Below are 12,294 nucleotides of genomic sequence, written 5' to 3' on the forward strand. Positions count from 1 at the left end.
CTAAGCCTTTTTTCGACCGGTTCCCGAGTTAGTCGATCTCTGGCACGGGCAAGCAGGTTTTTCCTCCCGGAAACTCGGGTTTTTCGTCCTGTAAACTCAAGAAAATCGACCGTAGAACCCACATTATTTCAGACATTAAATATATTGTGTTAGGGTTAGAGACCACGAGATGGCGGCACATTTGAGCCGTCTCTCTTCACTGCGTACCGCTTAATTAGTGATAGCCTTGGGCCATCTGTCTCTGATTGGGTACCAGTGGAGATTGAATTGCCCACTCAGTCTCCAAAAGTTAGATAGGGCTAAATGGCCTCGCCTACTCCCGTATATACGGGAATAAAAAGGCGTTAGCTGATTTTTTTTTTTTTTTTTTTTTTTTTTTTATTATTATTATTATTATTATTATTATTATTATTATTCCTGACACCTCCAAGGAGTCTGAAGACTGATCGCGGGAGGACACCTACGACTGTCTCAACTGATACAACTGTCTCAACCACTACACCGAACCTCTACTACGAATCGTCTCCATCAACGCCATCTACCGCCCACCTCCACCGCCACCAGAACTGGTATTCTATGTCTGTAATAGCATGTGTTCTGAAGGGCCGATTTGTCTGTATGCGGGATGAAAAACCCGAGTTTCCGGAAGAAAAAACCCTGTTACCGCCGTATGAGATCGGCTAACTCACCTTCGATTGAAAATCATGCAGATAATAATACTAAAATATAAATAGATAATTATCTGTTTACGGTGTTTTTCTTTTTACATTGAATTGTATTTATGCATATAACTTGACTTAGCAAGTAAATGATATAATTTTTTCAATCCATACTGATTTTTTTTTTTTTTTTAATTTTATTGTTAGAGCCTCGCCGCTACAAATTCTTACGAATCGCTACTGGTAGCAATGTGCTTTCATCTCACCAATGAAAACACAGAAACAGCAGTTTTTGCCCATCCGTGTTGAATCGCTTGCTTAAGTAGCTTTACAACTCTGGTTTTAATAGATATGTAAAGATACAAATCCTTTAGTGCCTTTTTTAATCACCAAAGAGACTATTGGAACTCCTTTGGCTATAACCGACTTTTGAAATCGGTAAGCAGTCGCTCTTCACCGTTGGTTTTCAGGAATTGTGATGTCATTTTTTACACAGCTCCCATGGTTGTTGTTACTTGTTGTGATGATCAAATCCGGGTTATCGAAAGCACCAACATGAACTCCACAGAGATCCGTTAAAGTGGTATAAAAACATCACAGGTAAATTATGATTTTAGTCCCTTATTGTTTCATACAAAAACAACAACAAGATTTGGGGAAAGGACGGATGGGGGAGTTCAAGTTGCCTTCAGTTGAAGACATTGTCCATTACAAGTGTGGACTCGTTACTAACGGTTATAAAACAGCATATATTTTGATCAGTAGTAGCTACTTTAGAAGATGAAGTTCTTTAGCACCTTCTTAATATTGGTATACATATTTGTGATACGCTGATATTAGCTCATCTAAACGAAAAGTGATTTCATGACCTAAATTGTTCCATGTTGCTTGTTTGTGTTATGTAGTTCCTTTATAGAAAGGTGCAGAATTATGTATATAATTAGATATTTTGCAATTTATTATAATATATTTGTCTCCAATTTTTTTTTTTTTTAGAAAGAATTAGGTTAACATTTCGTTTTATTTTTATAAAATTTAACTTTATTATTTAGTTGGGAAAACCTTCATTTAAATTATTTCCTAAGTGAATTCAACTGTCATTTTGTTAGAATGTAAAATTATTATTTTAGTTGGATTCTTTATATTGTATCTTGTATATTAAAATTTGCTGGGGACAACTTTTGTAATATTCTTTGTGAACCTGAAAATTTTTCCTTATTTAATTGGTTATATTTGCCAAAAATTGTTTTAGCGTTTTCTTTTATATAGGTAGTACTAATTTTAGACTTCAAGACTAATCTCTTATTATCCAAATCACCAGAAGTAAGATTATTATATTTTTTGAATCTGCTTGTTTTATGATAACTAAATTTACTAGTTACTGCTGTAAGTTCATGAATGACTGAGTTTAGTTTATACTTAATCCTCAAGATATTGATCAATATCTAAGAAACTCAGATTAAATGTGTTGATCTTAACTCATTTGGAAAATTAGGATTAAAGCCATGTAATGCGAAAGCGGGTTTTTCTTTTATAGCTGAATGAATTGCTGTTCTACTAGTAAAGTTTGGGGGCCAGTAACAATCTCACCCAGGCATCTTAGCATTAGCTATCTTGGAAATTGTCTGTTTTAAAGTCTTATTTATCCTTTCACACATTCCATTACTTTGAGGATGGTAAGGTGTAGAAAAAGCATCTTAGGAGGTGACAAATAATAATAATAACTGCAACATAAGTTCTGCAATAAAGTTTGCTCCTTGATCAGATAAAATTGTTTGAGGAGTACCATACTTTGAAATTAAGCTTCAAAAACTTAGCTACAGTTTTAGCAGTTTGATCACATAGTCACCATTTCTGAAAAGTGTAATAGCATATCAGTGGTCATAAGGAAGTATTTTTTCCCTTACTTTATTGTGGGTAAGGGTTCTGATATATCAATAACTACAACCTGAAATGGTTTAACTGGTATAGGAATGGGTTGTAGATGTTCCTTATCTCTGAAGGCTGCAGGATTTGCTGGAGAACTTGAAACAGAAGCTATGTGAGTTGAATGTATGCCATCCATGTTCTCTAGATTTTTAAGCCACCATTATTGCATGTATTAGGATGGTAGATCAAAATTTCACAGGCTTCCTTAAATTTGCATTCATACCAAGTTTTTATATGATGTAAGGAACAGGTTCCTTTCCAATGGGGACAACTTCTGTAATATTCTTTGTGAACCTGAAGATTTTTACCTTATTTAATTGGTTAAATTTGCCAAAAATTGTTTTAGCGTTTTCTTTTATATAGGTAGTACTGATTTTAGACTTCAAGACTAATCTCTTATTATCTGAATCACCAGAAGTTAGATTATTAAGAAGCTCCATTAAGAAGTAAGTTTGATGTTAGGTGTTAAAAGTACGAATAGAGAGGTCTGATTTAACAAACTGGTAAATTTGATATGCCATTTTTCTTTTTTACAAATTGGAATTGTACAGCTTAGGATATGACCTAGGATCTCAAAGTATTAGTGTTTCTCATAATTTGGAAAGTTTTATGCAACCATATTTATTCAAGTTAGGCTGATTTTTAAGAGCAACAGCAGATTGTAAAAACAGTATTTCTCTTCTAAATTTAGTGTGATGGAGCATGGTGATCTTTGGATACAGCTCATAGATTCTATGAGCTGTATCCAAAGCATGGTCTGCAAAGGTCCAATTCACCATAGTCATGACTGCAGATGTATTTCTTATGTTTTTCCAAGCAGATGATGGCTGATCTGTCTGTCTATAATAGGCCAACTTTCAGCAACAAGGAACTATATATATCAGAAACTGAGAGAGGAGAGAGTTTGTCTTTAGTGGAACACAAAATTAGCTTGTTTTAAGTGGGGATTGAAAGTTGTGCAAAGATTGTATTTCTTTAAGCTTCTGGATATTTTTTGTGATGTGCTTCAGACATAGTAATGATGATATCATTACTAAAATCTTCCTGAAGAGAAGGTCGTGGATTAGAGGAAGGACTGATTTCTTCCTGAAGGATGTGTTAATACTAGATTTTTTGCTTTGAGAGTGGTGAGTGAGTGGAATGGGTTGCCAGAGTCAGTTGCGAGTGCTTTGTTAATGGATTCAAGGAGAGGCATGATAGATTGTGTCTCCTCCTGCGATGAGTCTTCGGACTCCATGGAGGTGTCCATATAATAATAATGTGTCTGGACTTGTCTTACTATTTTCGGATGTTTAACAGACAGTATGGTATTTATATTAGATTGAGTGGGAACTTGATTGTGATCTCAGTATTGAACCTTATTTAAAAAGAAATGATATTTTGAATACTTTAATGATAAATTAGCTTTCTCCAGCATAAAAAGAGCTTTCCATAAGATATTTCTATGAGAGATTAGGGCCCTCAAGTATATAAACAAGTCATCTTGGAAATAACCAACTCCTTTGCCTAACATATCTGATAGCATAGAGTTCATTAGTGATTGAAAAGATATTATGAATATCTAGTTCCTTGAGGAAGATGGCATCTTGTAGCAAAGGCAGAGTAATTTCTATCTTATTTCTTTAATGGATTCTAGAAATACCCAAAGTTCAGGTCCAGCTTAGTGAAGTATTCTGCTCCTTCTAGAACAGTTAACAATATTTCAATTTTACCTAGAAGAAAATCAATGGGTTTTGTGACTTTATTGATTTTTTCCTCATATCTGAAACAAATGTAACTTCTGTTACATTTTTCTATGAGAATAAAAAGAGTGCATTATGAGTTTCACTGCTTTATTATTCCTGCCTTCTCATATTTTTGTGGCAACAATTAGAAAACAACAAACGTAATGTTTTGATGATGAACAGGAAGTGAAGCTGGTGTGACATAGTTTTGACATATATCAAATGATGTAGCTTCGTTGTTTTCTGGTAAGCAATGACTTCCTTTGATGGTAGTTACGAAGTAGCAGAAACCAATTTCAAGAGAAGGGAAAGGAAATATCCATTAAAAAATACAGCGGCACAAGTTTCATGATATAAATATTACATACAATGAAATAAAATGCTAAATGTTAAAGTAAAATAAAATACATGATACAGATAATGTAGAAATAAAATGAACATTTAAAATCATTTTCAGATTTCAGAAATTTACCCACTATTAGGAATCAAAACCTTGGGTTTATACTTCTGTGAGACAGGTTGGTTTTATCCTGTTGATGAGTAGTTGTTGCAGTAGTGTGACTGAACCCCTTTAGGTCAGGATACTGTCTGCTCACCACAGTTTGCCTTGCATTGATTGGTGGTGCCAGCTGCAGTTGATACGTACTCTTACTACACGATCACTCTGATGATGAGGCCATTGAGATTGCTGTTGGGATGATGAGGGCACCAAATTGTTCTTGCATTACCTTGGTTCTGGTCTGGATGTTTTGATTTTAGAGCAGCCATGATTTCCACAACCCTTACAATTCTGCCAAACCACTGGCTATCTGAAAAAAAATTAAAAAAATAAATAAAATAAAGGTAGAAAACTCGCAGTTACTTGCAAATTAACAAATGATGGTCAATAGCAAAAACTAAAAGAATCGCAAACAGCAGATGTGGCTAGTACTCTCAACAAAGACAAAGAATGTGGGAAAGTATGATGGTACATAGGAAAGATAACTTCTGGCTTTCCCTTTGTTGGTATAATTAAACTATAATTACATTACTTTCCAGATTAATTAAGAAAAATTCATACTTTAATATATTACCTTAAAATAAACATTAAAAAAAAGGTATTTTATTTCGAGTAATAGAAATGAAATAAATATCATTATGCCACTAACTGAGTTGACTGGCAGTTACTTCTTTCCTGTGTTAAGTCATACTTTCCCATGCTCTGTCCATTTGGTTGCAATTTTTAGCAACAGACCGTTGCTGTTTGAGATTCTTTTAGTTTATGCCCTTGATCATTGTCCATTAATTTACTAGTAACCATAAATATAATTTTTCTTTCTAATTTTTTTTATTATTATTTACTTTAAGAAGTTGGCATTACTAATCACACAGTGGTCGACTGGTTATCATTCTGCAGTGAGGTTTGTATTGTCTTTGCCAGAAGTGGAATTGGAAGGGTTGTGGAAATCAGAGAATGAGTCTCAAAAGATCGCAGTATGGTTGTTGGTGCAAAACCCAATGACATCTAGATGAGTGCCGACGTCAAGGTTGTATGTGGATGATTTGGTGTCTGCATGTCACCCAACCAGCGATAACGTAGTCTCAGTGACCTCATTATAGTGATCATACCATGACAGTATGAAACCAACTCCAGCTAATACTACTGATCAGTGTGGGGTATCATTTTAAGAAGTATATGTGATCCTGACTTAGAGGCATTCAGTCATACTATTGCAGTGAAAATCGCCAAGCTAAAATTAACCTGTTGCATGGCATTCTAAATCCAGGGCTCATGTTTCCTGTTAGTGAGTAAATTTCTGAAATATGAGGATGATTTTTTAATGTACTTTTTTTCTCTGTCTTTACGGTTCCTGATGCATCAAGATATGAAGATCCAGGAAACACGAAGAAGGTGTTATGGCATTTTACTTTTTCATATTTTACATTTTATTTCATTGTTTGTTATATTTACATTATGCAATTTGTTGTCATATTTCATAATGGATATTTCCTTTCATTTTCCCTTTCACTTTTGTTTGTTTCTGCCATTGCAGGCTGTTCTTTACCTGAGAGAAAACAAAGTCATGTCACTAGCATCACTTCCTGTTTGTCTTCAAAACATCACAGACCATCACGTCTGCAGGCAGAGAACTGGGCATATGAAAATGAGATGACAGTTAATGCATTGCTGTTTGTTTGGTTCTCCATCCATAGACTGCATGTCAAACTGGACGTCTTAGTTTTGCTGTGGACAGAGTCCCATATTTAAAGTTTGAATTTTAAAACTACTAAAGAGCACCAAATCTTCTTAGTTTTTCTGAAGTAGTACAAAGGTAAGGAATGCTTCATGCCATTTTTTTGTCACCCTTTTCTAAGCCCTTATTTTATGAGCTATCCTTAGCTCATAAAAGTGTTATAATACTGAGAAACAGTTTATTACCTTGACATGATTTTTATGAATTTGGACCTGCATCTCTAACATTTGAAATTCTGAGGTTAATATAAACTCGAAGTGTTTTTATGTGGCATCTATTATCACAAGGAAAGTGTTCAAAAAGGTTTTTGCTTTTCCTACTAATTTATTTCTAAGCTTGAAATAACTTACAAATTTCATTAACAAATGTTTCATTAACATTCTTCTTCTCTTCCGTTTAAGACAGGTTGAGTCTTCTCTTGATTAACATTAACAAATGAAATTCTGAACATTTTCCTATTTCTTTATAGTTTTTCTATGTACTAAAGGTATGATTCACTATTTTGATTATCACCTAGAAAATGTGAGAAATATGAAATTAGGATTAACTCTTTTAAAAACTTCACCATCTTGAATTACATCTAAATTGAATTGCTTTTATCAACAACAGCTTCATCCTTACTTTCATATTCCATTATCTATTTATCAGAAAAGGATAAATGTAAATATAATGCAATTCATCCTCTACATATATAATTTAAATAGAATATTACATTCCTTCAGAATATTACAGAACAGACACACACACACAAAAAAAACCATTTCATGCTCTTCAGTAGCTTTCAAAATATCAGATTTTGAAAATTGGGCTTTTTCACCCATTTTAATATTCCGGTATATGGAGGTAACATCATGCATGCATTATACTGTCACAAAGTCTTCATACATCCTGCTCTTCTTCACCAGAAGTGATGAGTCTCTTACATTTCAGTGACAAAACAGAAGTGATGTTACCTGATATAAGAATGATGTATAGGAAATGACATGCTGCTTCTCCATCTTCCCTCGAAGGAACAAATCAAATGGCAGTTTTGAGAAGGGAAGAAAGTTGATAGGAAAGAAAAATCCATTGGGAAACAACAACATAGATTTCATAATGTAAACATAACATAATGACATAAAATATAAAACAAAATACCATAACAGAAATAATGTAGAAATAAGAAGCGTATCTTCATGCTTTCTGGCTGTTAATATTCTTTTGGCAGTAGCACCATGAACCCTAAGTGAAAAAGAACGTAAAGAAATCGTTTTCAGATTTCAGAAGTTTGCTCAGATGTGAGCTGGGGTTAGATGTTATAAAACAGGCTAGATTAACTTTACTCAACTAGCCATCGCATTGTACTAGTTGCATCGATTGAGTGCTTCTAAGTCAGGATCCCCTCTACACATTATAATGATACTGTTTGTTTATCATGTATGTTGAATGGCAGTGCTATCTGGAGTTGTTTTCATGCTATTATAGTGCCTTCACTCTAGCAGTGAGGCTGTTGAGACTACGTGGAACACAAGACCAAGTCATCCACAGATGACATCACTGGTGTTAAGTTCTGAATGAAACTAAAATTGGATTAATTTACGTTTCCTTCAGACTTAACATGGGGTTACATTTTGAATCAATTATTGATATATCAGAATATACTAAACTCTTGTAAATTACAAAAATATTACTAAACTGAGAATCTTTAATTTATTTTGTTATAATGTAAAGTATTATGAATTGCTAAATTGCTTAAATCTTACTGCTTAAGTGTAAGTATTTATAAATTGCTGGGAGAAAGAGATAATCCGATTAAATAAAAGGTGGCCGGAATCGAAAACCCGTGCAACAAAGAGTACAAGTGCACCCTTTTCGTAAGCAAGTAGTCCTGCCCCGTTCATGCATTCCGAGAATCATGCTAAGGATTCCGTGTGTGGCGCTCAGTACTGGGTGACATGAAGTGACGCTGAAAAATGGGAGGAGAAATCAATGCCGTAGTGTTAACGTGTGGTGCGCAATTTAAAAAGTCGTGCAGCGCCGGAAAGAAGAACCTTCTTTTGACTCTTAGGCTTGTGCTCTCTTACGCTCCGGGTCTCGTGCGGTCTTGCTGTGGCGTGTGGAGCCTCCTCATGGCATCCCCTCATTCCCCGTGGATTCGAGATAATGACTTAGGAACTTTGCCGTGGATTTCCCGAAAATTCACCAATCGGTGGATTTTCCAGCCCAGCAGAAGATATTCACCGATGCTTACGGAGATTTCGTTACAATGTTGAGCTAGTTCACTAAAGAATAACGTCTACTTATTTTCGGAGGCAGAAGTATGTGCAGATCGAACCTATGAAGAATGCCTCAGAAAAAGCAGAAGGAACGTGGAGTCTAAAGTATTTTCCTGACGAGATATGTGAGGTGGCCAAATAGTTTTTCCAGCAATTGGTAACGTACAGTATAGTTTTTTATGTAAATGTGTACTAAAAGGATATCTGTAAATTTTAGGAAGAACTCTAGAGATTGTTTCTTTTAATGATACAGTATATTATGAGTATTTTGTGAAAGAAATTGTACGAGAACATGTGGAGCCTAGGAATTGTCTTTTAATGATTGAATAAGTTATGAGAATTTTGTGAGAGAAATTGTATGAGAGCACGTGGAGCTACATTAGTAATTCAGTTAACAAATATCTTTAATATTGATGAATAAGTGTGATCTTTCAAATATAAGTCGTAAGTCACAAATGAAGTTCTTTGTCATACATGCTAAGATAGATATAGAGAATCTGTGAAATTAGTGCTCATTCATTAGCAATTGCAGATTACTTAATCAGAGTGTATTCATAATGTGTATTATGTATCAATTGAATTAAATGTTTTGTCCTTTTTGTTTAACTGATGACTTGCCTGATTTTCTTCTCTGTTGCACTTGCTCATAAAATACGGACCACAGCGGGAGATTAATTTATGGTGAGGCTACGACTGCAAACGTAACCTATAGTAATATAAGATTGTAAGCTAAACTGTTTCTGGTCCCTTGATAATACATTCTTTGTTAATCTAGGATTCGGGGTGGCGCAGTGAAAAATAAATTTTCCCTGAATCCAAAAAAGGAATTAAAACCAGTGTAGAGACAAGGGAGTTGGCATTGACCATTAATATTCCCTTTGTCCCCCAAACCACCAGCATCATTCTTATATGTAAAGATCAGCCAAGAGAAGTATAGAAGTTAAGAGAATAAAGTCTTACTAGAGAAGGATTTTATTAAGGGCACAGATACAAGTACAATATAAGTGTAATTAAGATTTAAAGAGAACAATACGTAAGATAAATAAAAGAGAAATTAAATTTTACAATGGCGACATAGAAAAAGGACAAGACAATAGAAATAAACACAAAAGGATAATAAAATTTTACACTGGTCTGGATGTTGTCACTGTTGTTTTTGAGACTCATCCTTTGACTTTTGTCGATTTTCACAACTCTTTGAATTACTCCAAACTTCCGATAAGGCAGTGGAAACCTCATGGCATAACGACAACCATTGCTAACTAACAAAGTTAGTTGGCAATGTTGACATCTGAAAGTAAATATAAAAATTGTATACGATGTAAAAATTATATTTAAGGGTACTACAAAATTAACAACACCCAAGGAAAAACTGAAAGGATCTCAAAAATGAATTGCATGGCTAGAACTTGCAACCAAATATGTGAATGTTGTGTGAGAAATTAATACTAATGTGGGCAAAATGGAACTTTGGTCAACTTGTCATTAGCAGCATATAAATTTTTATTCAGATTTGCATAACTTGAAATTTGGGTTTTTTGTTTGTATTTTCTTTTAAAGTAGTATGTTTATTAATTTTATTAATTCATCATCATCCTTTTGGGGATTTTGTCTCAATGGCCTCTTTCATTATCATTCCATCTTGTAAGCCCTGACTTTTGTCCTCCAACTGGATGATATTGGAGTATATTTTTGGGTAGTCTTGAACTGTTCATTCTTTCAATATGTTCAACCCACCTCCTTCAGTATTCATATACTTTGTCCAATACTGAGTCTATTTTTAGTTCTTTACATATTTCTGCACTTCTTTTTTTTGTCCCAGAGAGTATAACCTTCTGTCCTTCATAGGAATTTCATTTCTCCAGTTTCTATTCTTTTTTTACTTCCGCAATTTTTATGGTCCATAATTCAACTCCATATAGTAGAGAAGGGCTTGCCAAAATTTTTTATAAACTCTTATTCTTGTATGCTTTTGAACTTGGTTAGGTGTGAAAATATTATTGATCATCTGTTTTATTTTTAAAAAGTTTGAAATTTTGATATCAGCATCAGTTTCTTTTGTATATGATATTTTGTATTGGTCTCCAGAGATCAATATACTACTCCTTTTAGCAATTGTGTTTAAGGAGTATATTCATCTCTGGAGTTCATCTTCATTTCTTGCAATAATTCTCTGGTCATCTGCAAACAAAAGGGTATTAAATTTATCAAGATATCAACATACCTGTGCTTGAATGGAGCCGACTTGCAAGCATACCCAGCCTGGTACATCAATTACATTTTACTGTTATAATCAAAAATCTGTCTTCACACTCTGTGGTAGAGCGAGGGCAACCTCTTAGCAAACATCTGGAACACATTCCATTCCCGATGATTGGAGTAGAGCTCTAATAGTACCCATATATAAAAAGGGAAATAAAACTGAATGTGAGAATTACAGAGGTATTTCCCTACTGAGTGTTCCTGGCAAGATCTATGCAAGTATACTTGAGAAACGGTTGAGAAGAATTGTGGAAGAAAAGCTTGGTGAAGAACAAGCTGAATTCAGACCAAGTAGAGGCTGTCAGGATCAGATCTTCACTTTATGACAAATAGTTGAGAAAGCATGGGAATATAACAAAGATCTGTATTTAAGTTTTGTAGATCTGGAAAAGGCATATGACATGGTCCCAAAAGAGAAGCCATTCAAAATGTTACAGTTATATGGTGTCAATGGGGAATTATATCAAGCAATACTTAGTCTTTATTTGAGTTGTAAGTCAGCAGTTAGAATTGAAGGAAGTACAGGAAGATGGTTTAATGTTAAATCTGGTGTGAGACAAGGATGTACATTATCTCCTCTGTTATTCATTATCTATATGGATCAGATTATGAAGGAAAGTGGTATTAAACATGATATCAGAATTGGAGATGTTAATGTCAGCTCTTTGCTTTATGTGAACGATGTTATTCTTCTAAATAAATCTGCTACAAGTTTGCAAGATTCTTTGACTAAATTGAATAACTGTTGTAATAGATATGGTATGAAGGTCAGCATTAAAAAGACAATGAAAATAGGGAGAATCGTTGAAAATGTCAACTGCATTGTGAACGGAGAACCTGTGGAACAAGTAAAACATTTCAGCTACTTAGGCACAATTTTTAGTGAAGATGGTAAATTAAATATAGAAATAGACAACAGAATCAGCAAATCTGGTATGGTAGGAACTCAATTGAATAAATTCATATGGAATAAGAGAGAAATTAGTCGGAACACTAAATTAGCTGTATACAAGACAGCGTTCAAACCTGTTTTAACTTATGGATCTGAGAGCTGGGTCAGAAATAAAACACTTGACCAAAGACTAGAGACTGCAGATATGAGAATCCTGAGAAAGATTAAAGGCATGAACAGATGGCATCAATGGCAATATCATATTAAAAATGAGGATATTAGGAAAGAACTTGACATTGTCAGCATCCAGGAATGCGTTAGCAGAGCTAATCTCAGGTG

At 34.3% G+C, this 12,294-nt stretch overlaps 1 protein-coding gene across 5 annotated transcripts in view; it reads left to right on the forward strand.

Moving 5' to 3' along the window:
* Nucleotides 1–935: 935 nt before the first annotated feature.
* LOC150095840 (cytochrome c oxidase assembly protein COX18, mitochondrial) overlaps nucleotides 936–12,294 on the forward strand; it is a 139,310-nt gene continuing 127,951 nt past the window's right edge. Inside the window, exons 1-2 of one of the 5 annotated variants that reach the window (XM_090408788.1) lie at nucleotides 936–1,259; nucleotides 6,346–6,624. The gene's annotated coding sequence lies outside the window, so the exon portion shown is untranslated. Of the gene's footprint in view, nucleotides 1,260–1,348; nucleotides 1,470–6,345; nucleotides 6,625–12,294 lie in introns of those variants that run through there. The other 4 variants (XM_090408789.1, XM_090408787.1, XM_090408790.1 and 1 more) reach the window with 4 other exon arrangements.

Source organism: Typopeltis vanoorti, chromosome 19 (assembly GCF_054136105.1).
Source record: "Typopeltis vanoorti isolate ZY-2024b chromosome 19, IOZ_Tvanoo_1.0, whole genome shotgun sequence".
Classification (NCBI taxonomy): Eukaryota; Metazoa; Arthropoda; class Arachnida; order Uropygi; family Thelyphonidae; genus Typopeltis; species Typopeltis vanoorti.